The sequence below is a fragment of the Erinaceus europaeus genome, chromosome 14, assembly GCF_950295315.1.
Source record: "Erinaceus europaeus chromosome 14, mEriEur2.1, whole genome shotgun sequence".
NCBI classification, from domain to species: Eukaryota; Metazoa; Chordata; class Mammalia; order Eulipotyphla; family Erinaceidae; genus Erinaceus; species Erinaceus europaeus.
Window position 1 is genome coordinate 96,403,543 of NC_080175.1, and position 12,370 is coordinate 96,415,912.

Here is a 12,370-nt window from a genome sequence, read left to right on the forward strand (position 1 = left end):
TAAAAAAAACAAGGGCAAAAAAAGGGAATAAATAATAGTAATAATAAACCCCAATGTCGTTTCTTTTTTCCACATCTCTCTCCTAGTCCTGATGGGATTGGATTTCAGGTCATTTTCTCCAAATATTTCTCTTTCTCTGAGAATATGGACCAAAATTCTTTATGGGGTGCACAGCCCCGGCTTGTGTAATTGGTGTAATTGCTTCTCCACTGGACATGGGCATAAGCCATCTAATTATTCAGTTCCAAGGGTTCAGAACTACCCATTGTCCTCACATCATCTGGGAGCTAAAGGCGACATTACCGGCTGCATTTCCCTCATTTTCATCGCCTGAAACTCTTTCAGACCTTCAGACACAGTTTTCTTCTCTCTTTCTTCTCCAAATGCAAATCAGGCCTACAAATCTATGCCTGCGAGGACTGCCGATTCCAAAAAGCTGTTCTCAGTTCAAGCTAAGGAAAGGCCAGTCTACCTCTACATTTGCTCCTTTTGAACACCAGATTACACTAGTTAATAAAGATGAGGTGCCGGGTCGTCTCTACACCTTAGCCTTTTCTATTTTCTGTAAGATGGATACTGTGAAAATAAATACAGTTGAATAGAAATATACTAAACTAGGCACAAACTATGTGCTAACTAGGTAAAATGATATGTGATACTACTCATTGGAAATAACAGCAAAAAAAAATTTTTTTTTTCCATCTTTTCAAACAGATGGAATGCCTTGGTTAGAAGAAGAGAAAAAAAAAGAGAATAAATACAGTTATGAATTCCACAGAGAGAACTAACAGGCGTTATATATACATAAAAGAGGTGGGATGAAGTGGTTTATAACTGCAAAAATAGTTCATCTCTCTTACTGGGGTACGTTGATGTCACTTGGTGTTGTGTGTAGTATTACAGTGCAACGACCTTGGCAGTGGAGAGACGGAATTATTTTAGTATAAATGCTGAGTTGGACACTGGTTTCAGGTGTGTTACAAAGGAATGAACGGACACAGAAAAGGCCCAGGAGTGAGTCAGAGAAAACTTGAAAAGAAAGTACTGGGCCTGGGAAGTAGCATCCATGACCATGCACCTGGAGGATCCAGGCTCAAACTCCCAAAACCTGTACGAGAAAAGCCTCCCAAGCAGAAAAGCAAGGATACAGGTGTTTCTCTTTCTCCCACTCTATCTCCCCTTCCCTCTCAGGCCCTCTCTGTTTGATCAAATTAAAGAAATAATGAATAATAATTTTTTAATATTTATTTATTTGTTCCCTTTTGTTGTCCTTGTTTTATTACTGTTGTTATTACTGTTGCTGTTATTGTTGTTGTCGTTGTTGGACAGGACAGAGAGAAATGGAGAGAGGAGGGGAAGACAAAGAGGGGAGAGAAAGATAGACACCTGCAGACCTGCTTCACTGCCTGTGAAGCGACTCCCCTGCAGGTGGGGAGCCAGGGGCTCGAACCGGGATTCTTACACAGGTCCCTGCACTTTGCGCCATGTGAGCATAACCCACTGCTCTACCGCCTGAATCCCAAGAATTTTTTTTTTTAAATAAAAGTAGGAACTGAGGGGGCAGACAGTGGCGCACCTGATTAATTGTACATATTACAGTGTGCAAGGACCCAGGTTCAAACCCTTGGTCCCCACCTACAGGGGGAAAGCTTCACGAGTGGTGAAGCAGGGCTGCAGGTGTCTCTCTCTGTCTTTTTCTATCTCCTCCACCCTCTCAATTTCTCTCTGTCTCTATCCAATAATAAACAAACATATATATAGCAGGCACTGAAACAGAAGCAGATGTCTGGTTGAAATAATCTGACTCAAAAATAAAGTTCAATGGTAGGAGGATGGTGACTTATTAGTCAGAAAGAAGTTAATATATAACAAAATATGTCTACTCTACAAATTAATTTATGACAGCAAAGAGGAAAATATGTTTTCAAACAAAGTAATGAGAAAAATTTAGATTCAGTCTTTAACAACAACAACAAAAAAAACACTTTATTTTTTATAGAGACCAAGAGAAGTTGAGAGGGAAGAGGTAGATAGGGTAAGAGAGACTGCTTTCCATTCTGAAGCTTCCCCTACTCTATGTAGGTGGGGACCAGGCTCTTGAACCCAGGTCTTTGCACGTGGTAGAGTATGTTAACTCTCTTTTCAGCCACCAGGTTCCAGATGCTAGCAGGACGTGACCAGACTTCCCTGGACAGACAACCCCACCAATGTGCCTTGGAGCTCCGCTTCCCCAGATCCCTTCCTCACTAGGGAAAGAGAAAGGCAGGCTGGGAGTATGGATCGACCTGTCAATGCCCATGTTCAGTGGGGAAGCAATTACAGAAGCCAGACCTTACACCTTCTGCATCCCACAATGATCCTGGGTCCATGCTCCCAGAGGGATAAAGAATAGGAAAGCTGTCAGGGGAGGGGATGGGATATGGAGTTCTGATGGTGGGAACTGTGTGAAATTGTGTCCCTCTTATCCTATGGTTTTGTCAATGTTTCCTTTTTATAAATAAAAAAAACTTTTTAAAAAAGGATTTTCAGATGCAAAGTTCTACTCAACTCAAGAGAGAAATGACTGACATCTTGAGCACTAACTAGATGATTTACTTATATGGATTTAATAGAAACTAAATCAGTGGCATTGCTTTCTCAGAATCAATATTAAGGATGTTTCCAGAATACCACAATACTATGTCGGCCTAATTACAAAAGAAAGTGCCCTCCCCAATACCATACATGTGCCTGCAAGTCTGTTTGCTGGTAGAGTGACAGACAGTCTTTGGTCTATAAACATCCCAGTGGAGAAAATGCACTACTAGCAAAATCATAAGGCATTAACTAGCACACCTTAGAGAAAAATCAGAATTGAGACTAGGCAGTGGTTCACCGGGTTAAGTGCACACATGATAGTGTTTGAAGACTCAGATTCAAGCCTCTGATCCCCACCTGCAGGGGGAAAGCTTCATACTTGGTAAAGCAGGGCTGCAGGTGTCTCTCTTGTCTCTCTCCCCCTCTATCTCCTCCTGTCTCAATTTCTCCCTGTCTCTATCCAGTAATAAATAAATAAAAGATTTTTTTAAAAAACCTTTTTTTAAAAGCTAGAATTGATACATCCCATTGTGTGCCATTACTTTTTTAATTGATACATCCCATTGTGTGCCATTACTTTTTTAATTGATACATCCCATTGTGTGCCATTACTTTTTTGAGAGACTTCGCGTTTATTTTAATCAAGCTGTCATTGCTCCAGATATTTCTCTGCGTCCTTTGAAGAGAGCCTTCATTCTCTCAGACACTTTTTATGTCCATATGGTAATGCATCTTTCTTGACCCTTTGAGTGTAAATTTGAGTTCCAAATAGCCAAAAGTAAAGCTTAGGAAGAAGAAAGATAGATAAATTGTGTGCTATCATAATTAACTAAGATAAATATTGAAACATCTTCACCTTTTAATATTATAATATATAAATATTCTTTTTTAAAAAAAAAAGGATTACTTCCCTCTCTCTCTCTCCTAAATTTTTATTCGTCATTTAATAATGATGAACAAGATTGTAAGATAAGAGGGGGACAGTTCCACACAGTTCCCACCACCAGAGTTTCATGTCCCATCCCCTCCATTAGGAGCTTCCCTATTCTTTATCCCTCTCTGGGAATATCGACCATAATTCTTTATGGGGAGCAGAAGGTGGGAGTTTGGGCTTCTGTAATTGCTTCTCCAGTGGACATGGGCATTCACAGGTAGATCCACACCCCCAGCCTGTTTCTATCTTTCCCTAGTGCATCAGAGCTCTGGAGAGGTAAGTTTCCAGCAAACACTGGTGAGATTGTCTGCCTAGGGAGTTATGGTTCTGAAGGTGTCCCCAAAATACACTGATTATAGACCAAAAAAAATCAGTGCAGCAATTTATAGCATATACTAACATTATAAGGTATATTTTAAATATCTACAGCTTTGCACTGCAATAAAAGTTGCTACAGAGTGAGTGGGTCAGAATTACCACTGGTAAAGTAGGGCCCAAAATACCTTTGGACTGTTCCAGGCCAGGCTAAAGCAGGTAAGGTTCATTAGATTTGAAAGTCACTCCTTTGTGGCAGCTGAAGTCCCACCAGTCCAACAGCATTTGCAAGAAACCTAAGTCTGGAATAAACAAGTGAACACCTGGTGAAGACTTCAAACACTCTGAAAACTACCCTGACTCACTCAGAAGTTATGCTAGCAGAAGTTTCAGCTCTATTCTTGATCAGCCTGACTTAAGATTTTAGTGGGTCAGAAGCTTAAAAAAAAAAATTAAGTAATTAATTAGTTAATGAATTTTAAAAAGATGAACTTGACATATCCTGAGAAACATTAAATAATAATAATAAGATTATGGGCAGGAGTAGACAACATAATAGTTATGTAAAGAGAACCCAGGGAGTCGGGCTGTAGCGCAGCAGGTTAAGCGCAGGTGGCGCAAAGCACAAGGACCTGCCTAAGGACCGGCCTAAGGATCCCGGTTCGAAGCCCGGCTCCCCACCTGCAGGGGAGTCGCTTCACAGGCGGTGAAGCAGGTCTGCAGGTGTCTATCTTTCTCTCCCCCTCTCTGTCTTCCCCTCCTCTCTCCGTTTCTCTCTGTCCTATCCAACAACGACGACAACAACAATAATAACTACAACAATAAAACAACAAGGGCAACAAAAGGGAATAAATAAATAAAATAAAATATAAAAAAAATTTTTTTTAAAAAGAGAACCCTAAGACAGCAGGAACCTCATCTCCACTATAGAGCCTCAATTCCCCCAGTCCTGGAACCTTTGGATAGGGCCCACTTTCCCGCATGCCTCTCCCAATCCATATCAAATAATATTGCATCTGCCGATCGCAACCTGATCAACGCAAGGATTGCCACCTCAACATGCTTCACTTCAGACTGTGTCCAGAGACTTCACATGTGGAATGACAACCCTTCAGCTTCATTACTCGGGTGAGACCTTTCCTTTCATAGTATTCTCTAATTCCATCCCAGGTGGTTCACTTTCTAACGAAGTCCCATAACCTAGATATACACCAGTTTCTGTGAGAGAGAGCATATGTTCACATGTATCCATAAATTAGTGCAATATATACCTGAAAGCAGAAGTACACTAGAGTTTGCAGTGAGTACCCCCACCCCCAACACTTTCTCTCCACTATTCCAAGCTTTGGGTCCATGATTGCTCAACAATTTGTTTGGCTTTGTATGTTAACTCTCTTTTCAGCCACCAGGTTCCAGACACCATCAGGATGCCGGCCAGGCTTTGCTGGACTGAAGATCCCACCAATGTGTCCTGGAGCTCAGCTTCCTCAGAGACCCACCTTACTAGGGAAAGAGAGAGACAGACTGGGAGTATGGACCGACCAGTCAACGTCCATGTTCAGCGGGGAAGCAATTACAGAAGCCAGACCTTCCACCTTCTGCAACCCACAATGACCCTGGGTCCATGCTCCCAGAGGGATAGAGAATGGGAAAGCTATCAGGGGAGGGGGTGGGATATGGAGATTGGGTGGTGGGAATTGTGTGGAGTTGTACCCCTCCTACCCTATGGTTTTGTTAATCTATCCTTTCTTAAATAAAAAAATTAATTAATTAAAAAAATAAGTAATTAGTTAATGAATTTAAAAAAGATGAACTCGATATATCCTGAGAAACATTAAATAATAATAAGAAGAAGAAGATTATGGGCAGGAGTAGATATCATAATAGTTATGTAAAGAGACTCCAACACCCCGGGTTCAATTTCCTGAACCACCATAAGCCAGAGCTAAGCAGTGCTCTGGAATTAATTAATTAATTAACTTAATTAATTAACCAAACTTTAATAGTAAGCAAACATTGATAGAAGCTAAGTAAAGGAGTCAAGAGTCACCTTCCAATTTCCTTGGCAACCGGGTAACAATGAGTTTAAAGAACACACACATACACCCTAGATTCGCACAAGCACCTGAGTCAGAAAGATGCCAGTCTGGTTGAGTGACAAAATACAGATCAACTCAGTCTGGCTTTGTAAGCATACAAACCAGTTATTCTGCTCACAGTGTTTTAATAAGTAGAATTTCCCATGTATAATAAAGGCTACAGTGAACTGTGTGAACACTTATAACGACTGAGAAGGAGGCGCCTACCTCGCATCACTAATCTTCTAAGTTTGTGACCCTTGACAAACTTCAAGCTCCAGAGAAGATGACAAAAGAATGCAGCTTCACCACAGGTTAGAAGTATGGGAATACAGTGCAGGCTATGTGGTAAGTGATGCTTATCCATCCCAACTGCTTCCAAAGCTCGCTAAGTCACAGTGAACTGGAAGAAGCCCAGCAAAGCGCAAGATGTTTTGATACCCACAACCCTGGTTGCTTACATTGTTTACTTTGTTTTGTCAGAATCACAATCATATCTTATTTGCAACTAAAGCATGGAGACCTTTTCTCAAAGACCTAATACTTGTATTCCAAATAATGTTTCTTTCTACGTGGCGTTACTTTTTTTTTTACACTAATTATCCCTGGTTGCAGCATATTTGGTAACCACTTAAGAACACAGTGATTCAAAGCCAAGCATTATAAATAGTTGTAATCACACACATCAAAAAGTTAAAAAGAAGAGTGGGCTGAAATAAAAGTAGGAGTGAGAGAGAGAATAGGAGATTAAATAAAGCCGTAAGATAATGAGGAAATGTAATCTCTATGTCTTGGAGAGCTGAGAGAAGCTATTTCCCAAGACTTTGGGGGAAGGTGAAGATCCCACACTCTAGATGCAAAAGACTGAAAAGACTGTTCTTCGTACCATCACAAGGGTTCTGAAAATGCAGGTGTTGAATTCAGTATTAAAGCTACTTGTGTAAAGAGATAAAAGACAACTTACCAGATGGTTTTACTCATCTGTGGAATCTAGAGATCCGATTTACATAAACTTGCCAAAAAAAAAAAATTCAAACAAAACAGAATCAGGCTAACAGAAGACTTCTGAGAACTCTGGTAGTTCTCTTTGGGAGATATAGAACTTTGGTGGTGGGTGTGGTGTGAAACTAGATATTATCATCTTACAATCTTGTGGCAAACTGTGAATAACAAATAAAACATAAATAAAATACAGGATGTCAAGGAAAAGGAAAAAATAATGAAAATTAAAACTACTTGTAGATTCTCATAAATAAATGATACTGTTTTGTAACTACAGTGTGTGACTACTAAGACAAGTCATTATTTTTAGTGACTGAAAAAGAATGAACTTTCCAGACAAGGAGCAATTGGATGTCACAGAAATAATGTGTCTCACAGGATTTATTGTTCTGGATTTTCAATTCGAATAAAAGTTTAAAACTTGCCCAAACCTGAAGAGCAAGCCTGCAGACCCTATGTTCCCTTTCTGTCCATCTTTACACGTTTCACTTACTCACACAGACCTTTCACCTCCCCTGCAGGGACTTCAAATAGCTCCAGGCTAAGCAGTTAGAAGCAGATATCTGTGCCCCAAAACACAAAGATTTGCCAGTTTGATTCTTTTTTCCTGAAATCACATAAATGAAACTAAAGGAAGGAGAAATATACATTTTACATTTAGCAGCTATGACCTTTCATATCTTGGATTATGCATGCATTTGTTTGATTAAATCCTAATCAGATTGCTTCAAAGAACCACAGACCCAGCTCAGTAAACCAGCAAAATCCCATCTTGAGAAAGTTATTTATTTTTTTTTGCACTGGGAAGACATCATGGTGGTTATGTAAAATATCTTTCATGCCTGAGGCACCCAAGGTCCCAGGTTCAATCAGCAGCACTAGCATAATAAATAGGAAGTTAGCAATGGTGTGATTAAGAAAGAGAGAGAGAGGGAGAGAGAGAGAGAGAGAGAGAAGTAATCTCCCTTCACCTCAGCACCCCCACCAGGTAATTTTTTTAGCTATGTATCCTTTTCCAAGTATTGAGTTTTTTTTCCCCACCCCATTCCCCCCCCCTTTTTTTTGTTCTGAAAATCCTGTCACATGTCGCTGTGTCTGTGGCATTTGATATGTAAACATGGAACTCTTACCATGTCTCAGGAGTATCTTTAAAGGTTTCAAGATCTTTGATGAGGAACCGATATTGGGCAAGTGAAACAAACAAGCACAAACAAAAGTCTTCCCTTTGTCTTTGATGTGAAAAGATACAAACATTTCACTTATGGCATTGTCTTCTTACATTCGATTCTTCGGGGGTCACCAGACCACAAATACATGAAAGGGCAGAGGAAAGAGATGGAGAGAGCTATGAAACGATGGTGAAAACATATGGTGTCCATCTTGCAAGCATACGGCTCCCGGGTATCGCTGCCACCCTCCCTTGTTGAGAGAAGCTGTACTCAACCAGGAGGCAATCTGGTGTCTAGTCAGAGGAGTGCCAGAAGCAGGCGGTGCGGCCTCACCTCTTCCTTCCACCGCAGATTCTCTCAGCAAACCCTCTGCTCCTCTTCATTGTATCGCTTTAAAACACATTTTCCAGACGGAAGCCAAATGTTTCAAAGTCACAGTTCATAGGAAGTCATGATGTCTCAAACTGGGTTTGGGTTTTGTTTTGTTTTGTTGCCTCCTTTATCTGTTTTATATTATAGAATGGGGAATTTGTAATAAAATACATACATTTTAATGTACGTTTACAAGACTGTTGTGTGCATTTTGACTTTTGCATCAATATAAAACCAACCAACCACCTGGTTGAGTGCACATGTTAGAATGAGTAAGGACCTGGGTTCGAGCCCCTGGTCCCTACCTGCAAGAGGAAAGCTTTGTGGAAGCACTGTTGCAGATGTCTGTCTCTCTCCCTCTCCATCACCCCCCTTCCCTCTTGATTTCTGGATGTCTCTATCCAGAAATAAAGATAATAAAAATTGGCAAACAGAAAATATTTTTAAAGATAATAAATAAATGAAACAAAACAAAATGCATATGTAAAACATCTCTGAAGTTTCCTCATGTCACTTCACAGTCAAACCCCACAAGACTAATGGCTATGTTATAGATTATTTTTACCCTTACTTAAAGTTGCCGGTCCCAGTTCGGGGCGCCGCCAGATGCCAGGCTAGCTTCGCAGATGGGAGAGAGAGGACCACGGACTCAAGGCTGAGCTGGGATTCAGTGCAAGGCAATGCTGGCTTTATTCATCTGCCTTTATACTCTCCAGGAAGGAAGTGGTAGGATGTAAAAACAGGATGTGAAGTTGAGAGGGTGGAGCAAAAAGAGAGTGGTGGAAAAACAGGGTGTGACTAGGAGAAGGAGCGAACCAGTGGGGATTAAAACAATGAAAACAATGATTATGTAAATAGACCACAGCGTTAAGCAATACAAGGGAACCTAACTTGATGATCAAAACAGAAGGTCTCATCAGCAGGATTAGAAGCATACTAACATAAAGTGAAATATTGTATATATTCTTTTGAGTTTGGCTACTTTTGCTCAGTTAGATGTTGTCTTTTTGCAGAGATGGGACCTAGTATGTGCATGACTACAACATTAAGAATCACTTTTCAGGATTCGGGAGGTATCGCAGCGGGTTAAGCGCAAGGACCGGCAAGGATCCCAGTTCGAGCCCCCGGCTCCCCACCTGCAGGGGGTTGCTTCACAGGTGGTGAAGCAGGTCTGCAGGTGTCTGTCTTTCTCTTCCCCTCTCTGTCTTCCTCTCCTCTCTCCATTTCTCTCTGTCCTAACAATGACAACATCAATAACAATAATAATTATAACAACAATGAAAAACAATAAGGACAACAAAAGAGAAAATAAATAAAATATTTTTAAAAAGATTAAAAAAACTACTTTTTCATTCAAAGAGAAGGAGAGAGACAGAGTGACACAGAGACACCACAGCTCAGAAACTTCTTTCTGTGCCATAACACCTATTTGGTGCCAGGGTTTGAGCCCAGGCATAACAGGACAAGACTGTACACACCTTACCCAGTGGACTCTCTCCAGCTCCCAGTAATACATTTGGAGATATTATTGCTAATGTGACCAGCTCATCCCTCTTTATTACAGATAATAGTTTATCATTCATATAGTCTAATTTGCTTCCTTGGTTTTTCTAGAGAGAGATGTTTAGGTTGCTTCTAAGTTATCTCTAGTCGTTCTCATCCAAATCTCTTTGTAAATAAATATTTTCATATTGATGGATAGATTTCTGGGCATAGCACTCCTGGTATATGGGATTTTAACTTTTAAGAAACTAGCAAACCAAAATAGTTGTTAACATTTTATGTTTTTCATAGCGATGTATACTTAAATGGCTCCATGTTCTTGCAAGTATTGCTACTGTCCATTTTTAATGCACCCCCGTGGGTGTGAAATAGTGTCTCAAATTTAAGTTACAGTTCCCTGAAGACTTGTGATGCTGTGTGACTTTTTCATATGCTCCCTGACCTTATTTCTAAAAGGCATAATCATTCCTGCCTTTCTTTTCTGGTGTCTCTCAAGTCTCTCAGCTCCTTTCACTGACTATCTAACTAGTTATTGTTGACCTGTAGAAGCTCTTTACATATTCTGGATCTAAGTCAAGAGAAATAATAAGCAGAAAATTCCTAATCTGTAATTTGCCTGTTTGTGTTCATTTAATGAACAGAAATATCTATTTTTGATAGAAATCCTAGTGCTTATTTATTAATGGTAACTTTCTTAAATCCTAGCTAAGAGGGGGCCAGGTGGTGGCACACCTAGCTAAGCACACACACTACAGTAAGCAAGGACCCAGGTTCAAGCCCCTGGTCCCCACCTGCAGGAGGAAAGCTTCATGAGGGGTGAAGTAGGGCTGCAGGTGTCTGTCTTTTCCCCTCTCTATCTCACCCACTCCTCTCAATTTCTCTCTGTCTCTATACGATAACAAATAAATAAAATTCTAGCTAAGAAATCTTTGCATACTGCAGGGTGGCAAAACTAGTCCCACTTGTTTTTGTCCGGAAGGATTTTTTTATGATCTACTTCATACCTAAGCTCATTTACAGGAGCAGCGCTTTGCCCACTTGGGGCCTTTAGCTGGATCTGAGATTATTAAATTGGCAGGAGACAGATTAACAGGTGAAAGTATAGATTCTCACATGTATGTAGGAGTCCTGTAAATGACCTGTGCAAGTGTTTATATGCTAGATTAAACAAGGACAAGCATTTATAGAAGAGTAAACAGAGAGAGGAAGCTAAAGGCGATTGGTTATTTTAACAAGGCCGATTTGTACAGATTTCACTCATGTCAATATCCTATCTTTCCTTTTTCTGGTAGAAGAGGGGGCATATTTCACCTAGAAAATTTTATATCTTGCTTACAGAAAAGAAAAAAAAAACAAAAAGAGGTCACAGTGCCCTTCTCACACCTGCTATTTTCAAGTGTCTTTTGCTCAAAAGGATTCTTACAGCAAAGTGGCAAATTTCAGAGTGGCCCATTATGCCACCTACATGTAAGATTCATCCCCAAATATACATATATATTGTCTCCAGGGTTTTCACTGGGGCTCAGTGTCTGGAATCCACTGCTCCTGCAGCCATCTTTTTTTTTTTTTTTCATTGTTGTTGTGGCTGCTGTAATTGTTGTTGTAGTTGTCACTGCTGGATAGGACAGAGAGATACTGAGAGAGGAGGGGGAGACAGAGAAGGAAAAAGAAAGATAGACACTTGCAGACCTGCTTCACCACTTGTGGAAGCAACCTCCCTGCAGGTGGGTCTTGTGTCCCCAACAGGAGTCTGAGACAATTAGCTTAGGAACGAGGCAGAGCCCACTGACAAGGGGATGTATTTAAGGGCGGGACATGGAGAAGCAGCTAGCTCTCTTGATTACATGACCTTCACCATGGCCTCTCCCTTTGCCAGCCGTGGCTCCGGATAGATCCTGTTCTTTTCACGTGGTGATGTTGGAGTAACTTAGTTTTCAGACTTTGCACTTCTGCGTATTTTCCCAGCTAGACTTCTCCCCTCACATTCTCAGTGATTTCATTGAACAAACCTCCCTTTTGCTTCACCTTCAATGGAGACGCTTATTTTGCAGTGCCTAGCTATTTGCCTTTTGACCCGTTTCACTCCCAAATACAACGTCTCATTGTTTAAACCCATTCTCAACACCCCGCAGTCAATCCTCTATGTGCTGCAGCTAAAGCCCCTTTTAAGTTCAAGTTTCAACAGTGGGGAGCCGGCCCCCGAATCCTTGAGCAGGTCCTTCTGCTTTGCACTGTGTCCTTCCTTAGCCTGGTACGCCACGGTCCACCCCAACCTCCACCCCCTTTTGTGTATTTATTTTTTTATTTAAGAAAGGATTAACAAAACCATAGGGTAGGAGGGGTACAACTCCACACAATTCCCACCACCCAATCTCCATAACCCACCCCCTCCCCTGATAGCTTTCCCATTCTCTAGCCCT

At 40.8% G+C, this 12,370-nt stretch overlaps 1 long non-coding RNA gene across 1 annotated transcript in view; it reads right to left on the reverse strand.

Moving 5' to 3' along the window:
- Nucleotides 1-6,262, reverse strand: part of LOC132532686 (uncharacterized) — a 39,646-nt gene extending 33,384 nt beyond the window's left edge. Inside the window, exons 1-2 of the long non-coding RNA XR_009544592.1 lie at nt 6,133-6,262; nt 4,015-4,128 (exon numbers count right to left, since the gene is read on the reverse strand). This is a non-coding gene — a long non-coding RNA (uncharacterized LOC132532686). The remainder of the gene's footprint in view (nt 1-4,014; nt 4,129-6,132) is intronic.
- Between the last annotated feature and the right edge of the window lie 6,108 nt (nt 6,263-12,370).